A 20723-nucleotide genomic window follows, 5' to 3' on the forward strand; every position below is an offset into this window, starting at 1 on the left:
TCAGTAAGTTGGTTCACAGCACTGCCTTGGAGTGAAAGTGTGTAGTGCTGAGACAGTCGGTATGTGCTGAGTCGTCTGACGTTTGTGTGACTGGTACCCAGGAAGGTAGCAAAACCAGGCAGTGTGTATGTCGTACCCAGGAAGGCAGAGAAACCAAGCAATATGTATGTGGTACCCACGAAGGCAGAGAAACTAAGCAGTGTGTATGTGGTACCCGGGAAGGTAGCAAAACCAGGGAGTGTGCATAGATACAGACCCCAAAAGTGATTAAAACCAAATAAAGTCCCCAGAAGATCATCTGTAGTCAGGTGAAGGACCCTGTACTTTGTTCAACTCATTTACTCCCTTAGACGTACAAAGACGTCTTTTAATGCAATGGCGCCCTCTACCAAAGACGTATAAGTACGTTTCCTGTCTTTTTTACGTCATAGTGTACATAAGGGTCTGATGCAACCTCTGACTGAGAATCAGCCTTGTCCGCATTGTGAATCATGTAAAAATCACCCAGCAGGGGGCAGAGGTGCAAAAGATCCGCCTTGAATCTGCGCCAGAGGTACAAATGGGGGGGCGGGATCCTGGGGTAGACTTATAAGTGTGGAGAGCAGCGTGGGTAGCAGCAGCATCGGCAGCACTAGCAGCAGTCGCATTAGTAGCGTTAGCAATGAAATCCTCCAAGCAAATGACGATCGAGGAATGCTTTTTTGTAAAAAAAAAGCTTCCTAAAAGCATCAAGGCGATGGAGACGCTTTGGTTGAGAGGATGACGCTTCGTCGTCGTCACAACAAAACGGCGTCTAAAGAGGGTGCGCGTGCCTTGCGGCCTGCATCGCCTGCCTTCGGACAATAGCCAAAGCAGCTGAGAGTCCTCACCAGATCCCCCCCGAACGAGGAGGTAAGCGCTCGCAAGTTACCATTGAACATGTGGTTTTACCCCTCATGCTTTTATTGTACATATCATGCATCTTGCGGGCAGAAAATGTCGCGTAAATGTGCAGTTAGACGCGAGCTTGCTCGCTGACTTCCTCATCCGGCCGCCTCTATTGCACAATTACACGCGAGCGTAAGTCCTCGCCGACGAGGAAGTAAACGCTCGCAAGTTACCATTAAACATGTGGTTTTAGCCCTCATGCTTTTATTGTACATATCATGCATCTTGCGGGCAGAAAATGTCGCGTAAATGTGCAGTTAGACGCAAGCTTGCTCGCTGACTTTCTCGTCCGGGCGCCTATTGCACAATTACACGCGAGCGTAAGTCCTCGCCGACGAGGAAGTAAACGCTCGCAAGTTACCATTGAACATGTGGTTTTAGCCCTCATGCTTTTATTGTACATATCATGCATCTTGCGGGCAGAAAATGTCGCGTAAATGTGCAGTTACGCGCGAGCGCATCTCCTCCCCGACGAGGAAACAACAATACTGAATGGTGTGGTAATCATGCATACTTTCTAAAATTCACAGATTGTGCATCCCGCGGCAAGAAAGTTCCTCCTCGTCTTGTTGGTGTAAAGAAAGGTAAATTATAATATGAAACTTCACACGCCAGCAATAAAATGCAGCAATAAATATATATTTCCAATTGTTTGTATTTCTGTAATTTACAGGTTGTGCATCAGGAAGCAGTGGTTCCGGATGGCGTCACACTGGATGGCAACCGAGGAAAATCGACTTTACAGCAACCCCTGGACCACTGAATGCCGCTGCCCATTTGGAGTCTGAGGAGCCAGCTGATTTCCTGCAGCTGTTTCTCACGGATGAGCTTCTGCAGCACATCGCGGATGCCAGCAATCACTTCCCAGACAATTATTTTCACACAAACCCCAGTGGACAAACACAAGCTCGCCTATTTTCCACGGACCAGCAAAGCCAGACCACAACGAAAGTGTCGGGTCTGTTTGTGCAAAGGCAAACGGAGTGAAACAAGAATGTGGTGTGAACTATGTTGTGTGCCCTTGCATCAAGGCAACTGTTTTATTTTATATCACACAAAAAAAAAGTATGTATGACACTGATGTATTTCATTTTTGTACATAGTTCAACAGTTCAGTCGTTTAGTGTTATGTGCAAATAAATTTATTTTATCAAAAACATTTTTTGTGCTTTTTTTTGTTATTTTATAGAAGGCATGCATTATTTAGATGTTAGAGGTGTCATAAAAGCCATAAATAATAGTGTCAAAATTCAAATTATGGTCAAAATGCATCAGTTTACAAAAAGCTCATTTTCTCAGTTTTTTCCCCAGGGATTGGAGTTTTCATGAAATTTAGCTATTTTCAAATGCCGATTGCTCAAGAATGGAAAAAGATAGGAACAAACATTTTTTTCTGTTGAAAGAAGAGAGTCTCATCTTTCTTCGGGTGTGCTCCATGTCTATATAGCATTAGAATACTATATTCTGTGGGCCTTGCAATATTAGTCAAAACCCAGGAAAACGCTGGGATTGAGCGGGTTGCTCCAGTGAAAATGGCTGGTATTTAATGAGTTAAGACTGGTTAGGACATCCGGCTCGCAGTCCCAAGGTGCAGGGTTCGATCCCGGGACCCAGCTTTCCTGTGTGGAGGTTGCATTTGTGAGTGAGTTTGAGCGCAGATGGTTGTTCGTCTTTGCGTGCCCTGCGATTGGCTGGCAACCACTTCAGGGTGTGCCCCGCCTACTGTCCGTTGACAGCTGGGTAGGCTCCAGCACGCTATCCTTGTGAGAATAAGCGGATTGGATATTACATGTATGTGTTTATGCCCTAGGCCAGGCGAGGGCAAACTACGGCCCGGGGGCCACATGCGGCCCGTTAAGTTTTAATCCGGGCCGCCGAACTTGAAAAAAATTTAATGAATAAACCTTGTTAATGTTTTATTTTCTAAACACTGTGGTTTTCAAAGACAAATATTATTGTTGGAATGCTTTTATTCACTTTCATTTAAAATTAAATGTATTTTTTTTCTCAGATGAGGTGAGGTTTCCAAAACACTCCATCCATCTGCTCCTGGTCCGGCCCCTCTGTCATATTTTAGAACCCATTGTGGTCCTCCAATCAAAAAGTTTGCCCGCCCCTGCCCTAGGCTTTGTGTCTTTGCTTGGTTGACTGTGTAATGAGTGTATGAATGCATTTCTTTCTACCAGACACCTTGGACTTCCCATGGCAGATTAATAATCTATTTTATCTATCCATCAGGGTCACGAATGTCATTTGATGAGTAGAGAATTTAGAGTCTCCAATTAACCTAATATACATGGATTTGCGCATGGAAACCTGAGAAAAAGCCCTTAGTCCTACTTTTCCATCTGAACCACTTTATCCTCACGAGGGTCACAGCCGTGACATCCCAGCTGACTTCAGAAAGTAAGTGGGCGACGACTCATGATCTCTTGGTTGAATAATATTGTTAGGGGCTCAAAATGGCCCTCTACAATAAAATGGCAGAAGAATATTACATACTCTCTGGCAGAAGAATATTGCGTTTTTTTTGTTTTGTCCAATTAACTTAAATAAAACTTGGGAAAATTTAATGATTACATGTAAACCAGCTGGTCTTCCCCATACCAAGCCCTGGCTAAAACTGACTGAAAAATGCATGATGTGTGCCTTTTAAACTCCTCGGCCCATCCACTATGCCAGGGATGGGCAAACTTTTGGATTGGGAGGGGGGGGGCACAATGAGTCCTAAAATACATTTAATTTTAAACGAAAGTGAACAAAAGCATTACAACAATATATATGTCTTTGAAAAACCACAGTATTTAGAAAATAAACCATTAACAAGGCTTATTCATTTAATTTTTTTCAAGTTTGGGGGGCTGGATTGAAACGTTTAACGGGCCACAAGTGGCCCCCGGGCCGTAGTTTGCCCAAGTGCCCTAAGCCAATTGATTCTAAAAAATAACAGTTTTCTTCATCAAAACAACATTTTATGATCAACATAAATGTTAGTGAGTACATAAAGGTATACTCATTCGATCTATCATAACCCCATGCACTTAGACTGTACAAAAAAAAGAAAATTTTTATTTTAAAACCTAGTATTTCGCCATGACGTCACACGCTAGCGTCAAGTGCTTGGCGCTAAAAACCCGGAAGTAACAGCGGCGCTCGGTTTGAAAGTGGAGAGTTGTGCATGGTAGGCGAATTCGGGAGAAATGTTTGTTGAACACGAGGACTGTGGCGTAGAAGATGGTTTAACAGCGATCTAGTGCGCACCCAACCGTGATGGCTGACCAACGAAATAAATGCGGACCGACGGAGTGGACTGACAGGACGTGGAAAACAGGTGTGTGGCATGTGTGCGTGTGCACGAATGTGGGAGCGCGTTCACTATGGTGGCAGCGATCGCAAAGCAGCAGCACCACTCCTTGACAAAAGTATTGTACTTTCTCTGATGTTTTGGGTTTGCTCTGCTTTGGGGTTTGTAGTTCTGGCCACGCAAAAGTAACAAAGCAAGTTCTTGGATGTCTGCTTTTTTCTTGAACTGTTAATTGGTTAACATCGTGGCTCTTATTTTTATCTAATGTATGGAGTTTGGTGGCTATCTATATGCACAACTATATTAGTTGCACTTGAAATTGCATACAGAAAATTAGTATAAATAGGTTACGCTATAAAGTATAACAATATTAACAATCGTTATTGTTGTTACTGTTTATTTATTTTATTTTGCAATAACTGTGCTCCAAGCTTAGCTGTTGTGCCAGCTGCCAAGTAAAAATATGTAATCTCACTCAATAATAGGAATAAATACTTAACTAACATCTCAATTTTTCGGGTTGGGCTGTGGGGGAGGGGAGGGTGGCTGCCTGACATAAAGCAGACTGTCCTGCACATGCGCAGACCAGCCGAGTGTGTGAAGTGTGCGTAAGTGCAGTACCGGGACCGACCACTAGACAGCGATCCTGAGTAATTTTTCCGCACACACATTTCTAGCACACTCGTCTTGTTTTTGTGACCTTCCTGGGAAGCCCTGAAACTTTGACAGGACCTCCCCCTGAGCTTCTTATCACTGAATTCAATGCTCTTTTTTGTGGGGCCCAGATTTTTGGTCCCCACAAAAATTTTGGTCCCCTACAGTGGGTGTGCTGTCCGATGTTGGTCCCCAACATGTAGCTTATACAAACACACACACACACCCCTACTTGTTTTTGTGACATTGTTGGGCCACCTGAGCAAAACTCACATTGTGGGAACCACCCTTTCTAGTGGTTGTACAGCTCTGAAAAAAATCAGGCAGTGTCCAGGAATTTAGTTAAACACAAAAACCACTTCAAATTACCAATTAATGACCTGGAGGTCAAATGAGTGACTCAAGTGCATGTAATTCAGTCACTGTAGCCCAAAGATTCTCTGGGCCAGTGGATGAACCATTATTCGTCTTGGACAGCATTGAAGCAGGCCGTAGCCTGGTTTCTAAAGCTGAAAGACTTACTGACAGAGTAAAGGAAAATAGAAAGGAGTTAATCACATTAGGTGAAGAAGGCAAGATGAATTTATTCAAGAGAACTGTCAAAGGAAAGTATTTGACCTGCGACGACTTGGATAAAGCAGAAAGAGAACTTGTGAAATACTGTCAAAGGCGAAGTTTCAAAAAAGATTTAGCCATATTTGAAAAACAAAAAAGGGTGAAGAAAAGTAGCCCACTTTACAAGTTCAATATAGTACTTCAAGATGGTGTCATGAGGGTTGGTGGACAGTTGAGCCACGCAGCCATGCCTGAAACAGCAAAACAGCAAGCCATCTTGCCAAGGATTCACATAACACAAAGCTAGTCCTGAGATACATTCATGAGATTACAGCTCACGCTGGAAGGAACCACATGATGGCTAATCTGCATCAACAGTTTTGGATACCTCGAGCTGCTAGAGTCATCAGAAGAGTGCTACCTGACGATCCGCCTTTCAAGAGAATTGGCGTTGATTATTTTGGTCCATTCTAAGTAAGTAGGGTTAGAGGACAAGTAAAGAGATACGGCGTGATTTTTACATGTCTCGCTGTACGAGCCGTACATCTGGAAATTGCATCTTCACGTGACACAGATGCTTGTCTCAACGCAATCCGAAGATTTCTTGTCAGAAGAGGACAAGTGAGAGAGATGTATTCTGATAACGGAACCAACTTTAGATCAGCTGACAGTGAAATGAAGAAATCAATCAAAGAATGGAACACTAAGTAAATCGAGAAACACTTGCTGCAAAAAGGTATTCAGTGGCATAGCAATCCCCCAGCAGGTTCCCACCACGGAGGAAGCTGTGAGCGACTTATTTGGTCTGTGAGAAAAATCCTGAATGTCACTGTAAAAGAACAAATTTCGGGTGAAGAAAGTCAATATACCTTGCTTGGTGAGGCTGAAGCAGTTATAAACAGCAGGCCTATCACAAGGACATCTTCCGACCTCAACGACTTGGAAGCACTCACACCCAACACTCTGTTGTGGCTGAAGGTCAAACCTGAGTTACCTCCTGGAGTCTTCTGTAAAGACGACCAATACGCCCCAATACGTACCTCTGGGAATGAGCTGGTCAGCTCTTTAAAGAGTATTATGTAAGTTGAAATACATTAATCCATTTTTCTTTTTTGGACCATCTTTAACTGTGTAGTGTGTAATGTCTAAAATACAAAATGATCAGATTTTAGGGTGCAGTTGACGACTGTGGCACAGGTCCTCGCTCTACAAGTGCTAATAGTCTTCGGCAAAGAGAAAAATCTGCCATAAGGTACAGAAAACATTGGCATCAGAGTAAATGGATGCATGTTTTTGCAATGTGCGAGGAAACTGGCGAACTCAGAGAAAACTACGCAGGCTTGGGAGAACATGCAAACTCTACACAGGAAGGCCGGAGCCGGAATCGATCCCACAACCTCTGCATTGTGAGACCATCGTGCTCACAAGTCGCCCACCGTGGCGGCCGTCCATTATGAATGCCATCCCACCATCCATTATCTGTACGGCTTCTCCTCACAAGGGTTGCGGGGGGTGCTGGAGCCTATCCCAGCTATCTTGGGGCAGTAGGTGGGGTACACCCTAAACTGGTTGCCAGCCAATCGCAGGTCACACAAAGACAAACAACCATCCGCGCTCACACTCACACCAATTTAGGGTGTCCAAACAACCTGCCATGCATGTGTTTGGAATGTGGGAGGAAACCGGAGAACCCACGCAGGCGTGTGGGAAACATGCAAACTCCAAACAGGAAAGCCGGAATCAATCCCGCGACCTCTGCATTGTGAGACCATCGTGCTAACAAGTCGCCCACCATGCATCCCTGCTAAATAAATGATTAATTTTTACATTTTAGTATTTGTGCGATCTTGTGTTCATGACAGCATTTTCAACAGTGTGGGTGTTTGTATGAAAGCATTTCACTCGTGTATGGGCATGAGCATGTTTCAGTTGTATTTATGAATAACAATAATTTCACAATTGTGCCTGAGCGCCTTTCACTGGTGTGTATGAGAATGTTTCACCTATGTGTATGAGCGCATTTGACGAGTGTATGAGCAACAACTATTTCACTAGTGTGTATGAGAGCGTTTCACTCGTATGTATGATAGCGTTTCATAAGTATGCATGAGCAACAACAATTTCACTGGTGTGTAAGAGTGCATTTCAGAAGTGTGAAGCGATTCCTGACTTTTGTCCCCAACGGCACCTCATACTCCCCATCTCCCGCTCACTTCTCCTGACCCCATGAGCCATCCCCGTTGCTACTACATGGAGATTTGATGTGTTTTTTTGTTTTTTTTGTTATTAGCTTCTTCAACATCTCTTCTGATTCTCATCTCTTCTCTGGCGCTCGTCTCCGCCTGTCTGATTTGAAGTCGACCTCAGAATTTGCACTATTTTGACATGACTTCTGTGGTAATCACTACTGACATATTGTGTCATTTGCTCAATAATACATTAAAATTATAATAAATAATTAAAATGGGTCCGGTGCCGAGCTCTGGCTTCATATCTTTAAAAGTGGTCTTCTCAAATCTGTTACTAATGGCCTCTAAATCAGTTGTGGTAGAGAAGGGGCAAATTAGACCTTATGGCATCTTAATTTGGTCAAGTCTTGTACCCATTTTCAAGGCCAGCGACTATTGCTTTAGCTATATACAAGAAAAGGATTACTCTGAATATACACAACAACAAATCCCAGATGTCCAACCCAAATGTTGTTTCAAAATAATCCAGTTCAGATGATAAACAAATGTATTGGTATGTTGAGGTCATTATTTCAAATCAAAATATACACTTCTTTTTCAGACAATGGGGAGGATCGAAGAAGTGGAAAAGTTGCAGGAGTAACTTCAAAACAATGCAAAGAGACAGAATCTGGAAGAATGTCAAGTTTGTCCATGTTTATATTTCTGGAATTTAGTGGGCGTGCATCTCGAAATGTTTGGGGATGGTTCGGGCTGCCAGACAAGACTTTCACTGCGAGCGCTGGACCACTGGATGCTGCGGCAAACAGCGGACTTCTTGCAGCTATTTATTACCAACAAGCTACTCCTGCACATCAATGATGCGGATGGCACAGACTGCTTTGCAGACAATTATTTTGAGGCAAAACCAAGAGGTCTGTAAGCACTCTGAAAACAAAGTAAAATATTTGACACCCACGGCAAAAAAAGCCATGCTACAGCATAGGGCTGGGCGATAAACCGAAAATTTACCGTTACCGAAATTTATTACAATGACCGAAATCATTTTGCCCATGTCGGTAAATTCGATGAATAAAAAAAGAAAAGCCTTTTGTCTGCGGCAATGTTCATGCCCCTTTAAGACCGCTACAGCGCCTCTAGTCATGTGACTCCACCCGTCTGTCGCTCTCGTTGCTGGCGATTCAAATCCAGAAGCTTTCTCACCACCCACAACACAACCATGCTGTGCTGAAAGTTCAAAGTGAGAAGCAAGGTTCGACAAGTGACAACAGCCCATGAACGGAGGCGACACCATACGAGAGAACGTCTCAGAGGTGGACGCGATAGCTTAGCACATAGCTAAAGATAAAGCTCCTCTAGCTACGTGGCGCGCACAGGATTTAAACGCTTCATGAAAGCCGTATTTCCCGATATGGACTACATCGGGCCGGGAGCTTAGACATGTCAAGCATTTTGCATCTACATCCGACTTGTGGTCGGGTCGCAACATGGATCCCTGATTGAGCCTAACTGTGCATTACATAGATGACAAGTGGCGACTGCGCAGCAGAGTACTCGAGACGGCACATTTTCCCCGATAATACCCACTTGTTTATTTGGCTTGCATTGACATTTTCTTTCATTTTATTTAGCGTTTTTTTATTTGCCATTATTTACATCATGAGAGCATCTTGGCGCAATCTATTTGCAGAAAAAGATTTCGCAAGAGGTACCCTTTTTCTTTGTGACATTGTTCAAGTCATGCAAAGCAAGCTCAGGGTTCGCGGTTAACCGCTTCCCGATTGCCCGGGGCAAGTGAAATTTGGCCACGGGCAAGGTAAAATTATGGGCAACTTGCCCGACCGGGCAAGCATTTTTTAAAGCAGCCAAATATCTTTAATTTTGACGAAAACGGTGGTGTGATCTGTTTGTGTGCACTGTATGGTGATGGTTTAACCCAGACAACCCCTTATGTTTTGGTATGGTCCATTGGCCTTATCGGGGGCAATGGGCGGGCGCTACGGGGATCAGTTAGTTCAGTGAATGTCGAGTTAAAGTGGACGTCAATAAATCCCGCAGTATTGGAACTCGCTGTCGTAGCATCCTCATTTGAAGTTTGAAAAACACAACAAAAACCTACGATATTTTGGCCGAAAATTGGCGACGAGTTCGTTCAAATCCGAACATTTCGGATTCCTCTGACATGACTAAAATAGCTCGAATATTTTTAAGTAGACAATTCAGTTGTGAGTAAGGAAGGGAGTAATATTTGATTATTGGCTGTTAATTCATTAGCTCCATGATGTGACCTGACATAGTGTCAGTGACTGTGTTCTGTTTATGCTATGAAACTTATGGAGGCAGCACCACAGGCACTGGTCTTAAAGGAATACACAAATTTGCCACACTCATAATTTACTCATGTGATTCCTCAATTAATACGCTCTCCTGGACTTAAAATTGATCATCTGGATTGCTGTAATATCATTTTCCCAATTTAACATGCAGATTTGTTAATTATTAAAACTACAATTAACATTTTCAATAACTGCACAGGATGATACATTTGCTCTTGTGAGTAGGGTTTCATGGTTGACGATGAAAACAAGATTAATTTATGCTTATCAGATTATATGTTTATTTACATTTGTGGCGCACATTTTACAACCATAAACATTTTATTCTTAGAGAAAAAAAATTGTCACTTGCCCAAGTCGGGCAAGTAATTTGGCCACTCGGGCAAGGCAAATTTTAGTGGCACTTGCCCTATGGGCAAGCAGTTTTTAAAGTTAACCGCGAACCCTGCAAGCTATTTGGAATGTTCATACAAATGATTTTTGTACTTTTATTTTTCATTGAAAGTAAAGTGTACCAGTTGGTCAATAAAAAAAACAGTCAATATGCAATTCCTGCATTTATTTTGATTTTAGTCCACGTGGGAATTTATTGTGCATTTATCGTTATCGAGGTAAAATTGCTCGATTTCTCGCGATATTGATTTGAGGTCATATCGCCCAGCCCTTCTACAGCATGTATACAGTGTGAGACGTGTTGTGTTCACTTGCTCCAAGGCAATTGTTTTTAAGTGTATACCACATACCCAACGAATTGTGTAATTTGTATGGCGGGGTGTACACATGCGTTGCAAAAACACATGCACACACTGTCACTCACGCACTTCCGTATATAGTTTATTTCAGCACCTTTTGTCATGCTGTTTTTATTTTATAGAAGGAAAGCATTATTTTGATGTCTGAGCTGTCACAAAAGAAAAAATAGAACTGTTGAAGTCAAGTCAAGCTTGTGCTTGAAATGTTTGTTCTTAGTTTCTCAGTTTTTCGTGAGCAATGGGAATTCAGTTATATTCAAACGCTGTCAGGTAAAGGCTCCATATTTTTATAGCATTATAGCACACTATTCTGTGGGCGCTAGAATTGAAGGGTTTGCGTTAGTAAAAATAGGTGGGATTAAATGAGCTGAAGTGTATCTCTTGAGTGCTCCTTAAATATTTGCCTGTGTTGGTATATTTTATTTTGGTCGTGTCATGTTTATTCTTACGCTGAAAGAGACATGAGGTGTTCGAAAAAAATAAATGATTTTTTTTCCCGGTCAAAACTACCAATGGTGTCTGTTTTTTTTCCCTCCGTGAAATGTACGAGTTATCACTTTGACGCGCATGATGTCACGTGGCTGGAGGACTGGAAACTTGCACGAACAACATTTACGTTGAAATGTAACAATGACACATATATCGACATCTAACAAACATGCATGGGCATCTAACATTGACACTTACATTGACGTCTATAACATAAACCATTACAATCACATCTAACAAACACGGACATCTAACAGACACATCGACATCCATCATAAACATTTACATAGACATCGACATCTAACCAACCTTTACATAGACATCTTACACACATCGACATCTAACAAACATTTACATAGACATCTAACATAAACACATCTAATATAGACACATAGATTGACATCTAACATCGACACATTGAGATCTAACATAGACATACATTGACATCTAACAAAGACTGTTACATCGACAACTAACATCGACACAAGGCTTTGTCAAATGACACGTCATGACGACATATACAGAGACACAAGGCACAACAGCATATTTTTGGTACAAATTGAACCCGATATGTTAGCTACCTCGTTCGACTTAAAGGGTTAGCGAACTTGTTATGGTGGTTGAGGCGTGGTGGCTACCCAGCTCGTGTAGTGTATATTAAACTTAAGTTAATAATTTATGACCAGTAAACACGGATGTTGTAACGCAAAACAATGTTCAAATGTTAGTTTTTTTTCAACACATTTCATGAGAAAAAGCTCTACTTGTCTGTGAGAAATGTATGTTGTAGACCCATTATATAACACAATATTACACAATTTTACATTGGAATTTCATTTAATAAAACATTGACAATTATCTTTACAAACACTGTGTATGATTCATCTTTTCATTTGTTGTTCAATGAGCAAAACAGTGGCGATCAAAACAGTGCAAATTAAATGACATTTTATAGGTATCTGGCTGCAATACAGTGAACCCTCGCTACTTCGCGGTTCACCTTTCGCGGGTTCAGTGCTTCGCGGGTCTAAAAAATATTCGGGGGCATTGTAGTTTCGCCGAGCGGCACGACGGGGCGCTGGAGTGGTTAGACGGCCGGCGTGCGCCGAAGAAGAACGTGGGCGAAGAGGAGAGTGGACAAAGAAGAGCACGTTCCCCCGGGCACGATTTGGGGCGACGTTTCGCGCGGTTCGGACCGTACCAGAGCTCCGGCCAGCGTGCGTGGCAGTTAAGCCGAAGAGGAACAACTTCCGCCCGGGCACTAGCGGGGCGACATTTCGCTCCGTTCGGGACCGTGCGAGAGCTCCGGAGGAGACCGGCCGGCGTGCGTGGTTGTTAAGCCGAAGAGGAACACCTTCCGCCCGGGCATGAGCGGAGCGCGAGGCTGTCAGTTATGAATGAATAAATGAATAAATAAATGAAGAATGCCAGGGCACACCGGACGGCGTACCAGCAGGTAAAAGTCGAAGTAATTAAATAAATACAAAAAGAAGTAATTGAATAAATACAAAAATAATGGCTGGGGAATAAAAAAATGTTTTAATAATTTTTTTTTTTGTTATAACATGAATTTCACCCTCTCTCTCTCTACCCGTATATATATATATATATATATATATATATATATATATATATTATTTTATTTATTTATTTTTTTAAGCATTTTTGAAGGTGCGCCGCTACTTCGCACTTTTTTTTTTTAAGCATTTTTGAAGGTGCGCCGCTACTTCGCGGATTTTCAGTTTTCGCGGGTGGTCTCGGTCCCCATTAACCGCGATAACCGAGGGTTCACTGTAGTAAGTTACATTCTAATTTACATTTACAGGTAATGGAAATGACTACTGGTAACCTCAATTTAACTGTATTTCAGTCAGAATGCCTCAAACATCATAAAAAAATAAAACGTTGAGTATTATTTCTCCTTCAAAATGTCAGAAGAAATACTCTATAATGGCCTGACGACATCAACATAGTTTATAGTATATAGCAGGGGTGGGAAAACTTTTTTATTGGCGGGCCACAATGGGTTCTAAAATTTGACAGAGGGGCTGGACCAGGAGCAGATGGATGGAGTGTTTTGGTAACCTCATCTCATCTGAGAAAAAAAATACATTTAATTTTAAATGAAAGTGAACAAAAGCTTGTCTTTGAAAAACCACACTATTTTGAAAATAAAACATTAACAAGGTTTATTTTTTTTTTTTTCAAATTCGGCGGGCCGGATTAAAACGTTTAACGGGCCGCATGTGGCCCCCAGGCCGTAGTTTTCTCACGACGGTATATAGCATAGCGGCATAGGTTCCCTCGTCAACATCAAGTGAGTTACCCTCTTACCAAGACCAAAATACGGGGCTCCCCATCTCCCGGTCACTTCTCCAGACCCCAACAGTCACCCTCGTTGCGAGAACTTTAAGATTCGATGTTTATTTTTTTTCGCTTCTTCAACTTCGTGTCTGATTCTTTTCTCTTCTCTGGCTCCAGGATTCCGCTGTCAATCAGATGACGATTGAGGCGGGACTTCCGGTTCAAAGTCACCCTCAGAGTTTGCAACCATTTGAGATGGCTTCTGTGGTAATAACAACTGTCATAGGTGCAATTTGCTCTATAAAGCATTAAAAAAAAATAATAATAATAAATTACAAAAAATAGTCAAGTACAGCACTCGTCTCATAAACTAGGTAAGAATTTAGCGTTACTAACGTTGCTACACTATAAAGAGTGTTTTACTGACTAGCTAAACCCAGTTTTGGTTTAGCTGTTATAAAAGTTTGGTTTTTTAGTGCTGTAAATGCATTTTCAGCTCGCGCTGTACACATTTGCTATGAGAGGCATTATCTCATAAGGGAAATATTGGACAATCAAATTAATGACTGCCCAGGCTTCAGGATGTCTTTTTACACTATATAAAGGTGGAAATTTACATTGGAAACGTTTGGTTTAGCTGTTATAAAAGTTTGTTTTTTTAGTGCTGTAAATGCATTTTCAGCTCGCGCTGTACACATTTGCTATGAGAGGCATTATCTCATAAGGGAAATATTGGACAATCAAATTAATGACTGCCCAGGCTTCAGGATGTCTTTTTACACTATATAAAGGTGGAAATTTACATTGGAAACGTTTAGTTTAGCTGTTAATGAAGTTTCGTTTTTTTAGTGCTGGAAATTCATTGTCTGCTGGCGCTGTACACTTTTTCTAAGTGTTGCAATATCTCATGAAGGAAATACTGGACAATCAAATTAATGACTTTCCAGGCTTCAGGATGCCTTTCTACACTATATAAAGGTGGAAATTTACATTGGAAACGTTTGGTTTAGCTGTTATAAAAGTTTGGTTTTTTAGTGCTGTAAATGCATTTTCAGCTCGCGCTGTACACATTTGCTATGAGAGGCATTATCTCATAAGGGAAATATTGGACAATCAAATTAATGACTGCCCAGGCTTCAGGATGTCTTTTTACACTATATAAAGGTGGAAATTTACATTGGAAACGTTTAGTTTAGCTGTTAATGAAGTTTCGTTTTTTTAGTGCTGGAAATTCATTGTCTGCTGGCGCTGTACACTTTTTCTAAGTGTTGCAATATCTCATGAAGGAAATACTGGACAATCAAATTAAAGACTTTCCAGGCTTCAGGATGCCTTTTTACACTATATAAAGGTGGAAATTTACATTGGAAACGTTTGGTTTAGCTGTTATAAAAGTTTGGTTTTTTAGTGCTGTAAATGCATTTTCAGCTCGCGCTGTACACATTTGCTATGAGAGGCATTATCTCATAAGGGAAATATTGGACAATCAAATTAATGACTGCCCAGGCTTCAGGATGTCTTTTTACACTATATAAAGGTGGAAATTTACATTGGAAACATTTAGTTTAGCTGTTAATGAAGTTTCGTTTTTTTAGTGCTGAAAATTCATTGTCTGCTGGCGCTGTACACTTTTTCTAAGTGTTGCAATATCTCATGAAGGAAATACTGGACAATCAAATTAAAGACTTTCCAGGCTTCAGGATGCCTTTTTACACTATATAAAGGTGGAAATTTACATTGGAAACGTTTGGTTTAGCTGTTATAAAAGTTTGGTTTTTTAGTGCTGTAAATGCATTTTCAGCTCGCGCTGTACACATTTGCTATGAGAGGCATTATCTCATAAGGGAAATATTGGACAATCAAATTAATGACTGCCCAGGCTTCAGGATGTCTTTTTACACTATATAAAGGTGGAAATTTACATTGGAAACGTTTAGTTTAGCTGTTAATGAAGTTTCGTTTTTTTAGTGCTGAAAATTCATTGTCTACTGGCGCTGTACACTTTTTCTAAGTGTTGCAATATCTCATGAAGGAAATACTGGACAATCAAATTAATGACTTTCCAGGCTTCAGGATGCCTTTTTACACTATATAAAGGTGGAAATTTACATTGGAAACGTTTGGTTTAGTTGTTATAAAAGTTTGGTTTTTTAGTGCTGAAAATGCATTTTCAGCTCGCACTGTACACATTTGCTATGTGAGGCATTATCTCATAAGGGAAATACTGCACAATCAAATTAATGACTTCCCAGGCTTCAGGATGCATTTTTACACTCTATAAATGTGGAAATTTACATTGGAAACGTTTGGTTTAGCTGTTAATGAAGTTTCGTTTTTTTAGTGCTGAAAATTCATTGTCTGCTGGCGCTGGACACCTTTTCTAAGTGTTGCAATATCTCATGAAGGAAATACTGGACAATCAAATTAATGACTTTCCAGGCTTCAGGATGCCTTTCTACACTATATAAAGGTGGAAATTTACATTGGAAACGTTTGGTTTAGCTGTTATAAAAGTTTGGGTTTTTAGTGCTGTAAATGCATTTTCAGCTCGCGCTGTACACATTTGCTATGAGAGGCATTATCTCATAAGGGAAATATTGGACAATCAAATTAATGACTGCCCAGGCTTCAGGATGTCTTTTTACACTATATAAAGGTGGAAATTTACATTGGAAACGTTTAGTTTAGCTGTTATAAAAGTTTGTTTTTTTAGTGCTGTAAATGCATTTTCAGCTCGCGCTGTACACATTTGCTATGAGAGGCATTATCTCATAAGGGAAATATTGGACAATCAAATTAATGACTGCCCAGGCTTCAGGATGTCTTTTTACACTATATAAAGGTGGAAATTTACATTGGAAACGTTTAGTTTAGCTGTTATAAAAGTTTGTTTTTTTAGTGCTGAAAATGCATTTTCAGCTCGCACTGTACACATTTGCTACGTGAGGCATTATCTCAGAAGGGAAATACTGGACAATCAAATTAATGACTTCCCAGGCTTCAGGATGCCTTTTTACACTCTATAAATGTGGAAATTTACATTGGAAACGTTTGGTTTAGCTGTTAATGAAGTTTCGTTTTTTTAGTGCTGAAAATTCATTGTCTGCTGGCGCTGTACACTTTTTCTAAGTGTTGCAATATCTCATGAAGGAAATACTGGACAATCAAATTAATGACTTTCCAGGCTTCAGGATGCCTTTCTACACTATATAAAGGTGGAAATTTACATTGGAAACGTTTGGTTTAGCTGTTATAAAAGTTTGGTTTTTTAGTTCTGTAAATGCATTTTCAGCTCGCGCTGTACACATTTGCTATGAGAGGCATTATCTCATAAGGGAAATATTGGACAATCAAATTAATGACTGCCCAGGCTTCAGAATGTCTTTTTACACTATATAAAGGTGGAAATTTACATTGGAAACGTTTAGTTTAGCTGTTAATGAAGTTTCGTTTTTTTAGTGCTGAAAATTCATTGTCTGCTGGCGCTGTACACTTTTTCTAAGTGTTGCAATATCTCATGAAGGAAATACTGGACAATCAAATTAATGACTTTCCAGGCTTCAGGATGCCTTTCTACACTATATAAAGGTAGAAATTTACATTGGAAACGTTTGGTTTAGCTGTTATAAAAGTTTGGTTTTTTAGTGCTGTAAATGCATTTTCAGCTCGCGCTGTACACATTTGCTATGAGAGGCATTATCTCATAAGGGAAATATTGGACAATCAAATTAATGACTGCGCAGGCTTCAGGATGTCTTTTTACACTATATAAAGGTGGAAATTTACATTGGAAACGTTTGGTTTAGCTGTTATAAAAGTTTGGTTTTTTAGTGCTGTAAATGCATTTTCAGCTCGCGCTGTACACATTTGCTATGAGAGGCATTATCTCATAAGGGAAATATTGGACAATCAAATTAATGGCTGCCCGGGCTTCAGGATGTCTTTTTACACTATATAAAGGTGGAAATTTACATTGGAAACGTTTGGTTTAGGTGTTATATAAGTTTGGTTTTTTAGTGCTGAAAATGCATTTTCAGCTCGCACTGTACACATTTGCTATGTGAGGCATTATCTCATAAGGGAAATACTGGACAATCAAATTAATGACTTCCCAGGCTTCAGGATGCCTTTTTACACTCTATAAATGTGGAAATTTACATTGGAAACGTTTGGTTTAGCTGTTAATGAAGTTTCGTTTTTTTAGTGCTGAAAATTCATTGTCTGCTGGCGCTGTACACTTTTTCTAAGTGTTGCAATATCTCATGAAGGAAATACTGGACAATCAAATTAATGACTTTCCAGGCTTCAGGATGCCTTTCTACACTATATAAAGGTGGAAATTTAAATTGGAAACGTTTGGTTTAGCTGTTATAAAAGTTTGGTTTTTTAGAGCTGTAAATGCATTTTCAGCTCGCGCTGTACACATTTGCTATGAGAGGCATTATCTCATAAGGGAAATATTGGACAATCAAATTAATGACTGCCCAGGCTTCAGGATGTCTTTTTACACTATATAAAGGTGGAAATTTACATTGGAAACGTTTGGTTTAGCTGTTATAAAAGTTTGTTTTTTTAGTGCTGTAAATGCATTTTCAGCTCGCACTGTACACATTTGCTATGAGAGGCATTATCTCATAAGGGAAATATTGGACAATCAAATTAATGACTGCCCAGGCTTCAGGATGTCTTTTTACACTATATAAAGGTGGAAATTTACATTGGAAACGTTTACTTTAGCTGTTAATGAAGTTTCGTTTATTTAGTGCTGAAAATTCATTGTCTGCTGGCGCTGTACACTTTTTCTAAGTGTTGCAATATCTCATGAAGGAAATACTGGACAATCAAATTAATGACTTTCCAGGCTTCAGGATGCCTTTCTACACTATATAAAGGTGGAAATTTACATTGGAAACGTTTGGTTTAGCTGTTATAAAAGTTTGTTTTTTTAGTGCTGTAAATGCATTTTCAGCTCGCGCTGTACACATTTGCTATGAGAGGCATTATCTCATAAGGGAAATATTGGACAATCAAATTAATGACTGCCCAGGCTTCAGGATGTCTTTTTACACTATATAAAGGTGGAAATTTACATTGGAAACGTTTGGTTTAGCTGTTATAAAAGTTTGGTTTTTTAGTGCTGTAAATGCATTTTCAGCTCGCGCTGTACACATTTGCTATGAGAGGCATTATCTCATAAGGGAAATACTGGACAATCAAATTAATGACTTCCCAGGCTTCAGGATGCCTTTTTACACTCTATAAATGTGGAAATTTACATTGGAAACGTTTGGTTTAGCTGTTAATGAAGTTTCGTTTTTTTAGTGCTGAAAATTAATTGTCTGCTGGCGCTGTACACTTTTTCTAAGTGTTGCAATATCTCATGAAGGAAATACTGGACAATCAAATTAATGACTTTCCAGGCTTCAGGATGCCTTTCTACACTATATAAAGGTGGAAATTTACATTGGAAACGTTTGGTTTAGCTGTTATAAAAGTTTGGTTTTTTAGTGCTGTAAATGCATTTTCAGCTCGCGCTGTACACATTTGCTATGAGAGGCATTATCTCATAAGGGAAATATTGGACAATCAAATTAATGACTGCCCAGGCTTCAGGATGTCCTTTTACACTATATAAAGGTGGAAATTTACATTTGAAACGTTTGGTTTAGCTGTTATAAAAGTTTGGTTTTTTAGTGCTGAAAATGCATTTTCAGCTCGCGCTGTACACATTTGCTATGAGAGGCATTATCTCATAAGGGAAATATTGGACAATCAAATTAATGACTGCCCAGGCTTCAGGATGTCTTTTTACACTATATAAAGGTGGAAATTTACATTGGAAACGTTTGGTTTAGCTGTTATAAAAGTTTGGTTTTTTAGTGCTGTAAATGCATTTTCAGCTCGCGCTGTACACATTTGCTATGAGAGGCATTATCTCATAAGGGAAATATTGGACAATCAAATTAATGACTGCCCAGGCTTCAGGATGTCTTTTTACACTATATAAAGGTGGAAATTTACATTGGAAACGTTTGGTTTAGGTGTTATATAAGTTTGGTTTTTTAGTGCTGAAAATGCATTTTCAGCTCGCACTGTACACATTTGCTATGTGAGGCATTATCTCATAAGGGAAATACTGGACAATCAAATTAATGACTTCCCAGGCTTCAGGATGCCTTTTTACACTCTATAAATGTGGAAATTTACATTGGAAACGTTTGGTTTAGCTGTTAATGAAGTTTCGTTTTTTTAGTGCTGAAAATTCATTGTCTGCTGGCGCTGTACACTTTTTCTAAGTTTTGCAATATCTCATGTAGGAAATACTGGACAATCAAATTAATGACTTTCCAGGCTTCAGGATGCCTTTCTACACTATATAAAGGTGGAAATTTACATTGGAAACGTTTGGTTTAGCTGTTATAAAAGTTTGTTTTTTTAGTGCTGTAAATGCATTTTCAGCTCGCGCTGTACACATTTGCTATGTGAGGCATTATCTCATAAGGGAAATACTGGACAATCAAATTAATGACTGCCCAGGCTTCAGGATGTCTTTTTACACTATATAAAGGTGGAAATTTACATTGGAAACGTTTGGTTTAGCTGTTATAAAAGTTTGGTTTTTTTAGTGCTGAAAATTCATTGTCTGCTGGCGCTGTACACTTTTTCTAAGTGTTGCAATATCTCATGAAGGAAATACTGGACAATCAAATTAATGACTTTCCAGGCTCCAGGATGCCTTTCTACACTATATAAAGGTGGAAATTTACATTGGAAACGTTTGGTTTAGCTGTTATAAAAGTTTGGTGTTTTAGTGCTGTAAATGCATTTTCAGCTCGCGCTGTACACATTTGCTATGAGAGGCATTATCTCATAAGGGAAATATTGGACAATCAAATTAATGACTGCCCAGGCTTCAGGATGTCTTTTTACACTATATAAAGGTGGAAATTTACATTGGAAACGTTTAGTTTAGCTGTTAATGAAGTTTCGTTTTTTTAGTGCTGAAAATTCATTGTCTACTGGCGCTGTACACTTTTTCTAAGTGTTGCAATATCTCATGAAGGAAATACTGGACAATCAAATTAATGACTTTCCAGGCTTCAGGATGCCTTTCTACACTATATAAAGGTGGAAATTTACATTGGAAACGTTTGGTTTAGCTGTTATAAAAGTTTGGTTTTTTAGTGCTGTAAATGCATTTTCAGCTCGCGCT

General features: G+C 39.9%; 1 protein-coding gene and 1 long non-coding RNA gene across 2 annotated transcripts in view; one reads left to right on the plus strand and one right to left on the minus strand.

Annotated features, from left to right (window-relative positions):
* LOC148315701 (uncharacterized) overlaps positions 1-20723 on the minus strand; it is a 537087-nt gene that overhangs the window by 298918 nt on the left and 217446 nt on the right. The gene's annotated exons all lie outside the window — the stretch shown is intronic.
* Positions 587-1951, plus strand: LOC148315704 (uncharacterized). Its single transcript, XR_015840674.1, has 3 exons — positions 587-891; positions 1458-1511; positions 1601-1951. It is a non-coding gene; the product is annotated as an uncharacterized LOC148315704 (long non-coding RNA).

This window comes from Idiotropiscis lumnitzeri, unplaced genomic scaffold (genome assembly GCF_059441095.1).
Source record: "Idiotropiscis lumnitzeri isolate Australia: NSW breed Sydney's pygmy pipehorse unplaced genomic scaffold, RoL_Ilum_1.0 HiC_scaffold_53, whole genome shotgun sequence".
Classification (NCBI taxonomy): Eukaryota; Metazoa; Chordata; class Actinopteri; order Syngnathiformes; family Syngnathidae; genus Idiotropiscis; species Idiotropiscis lumnitzeri.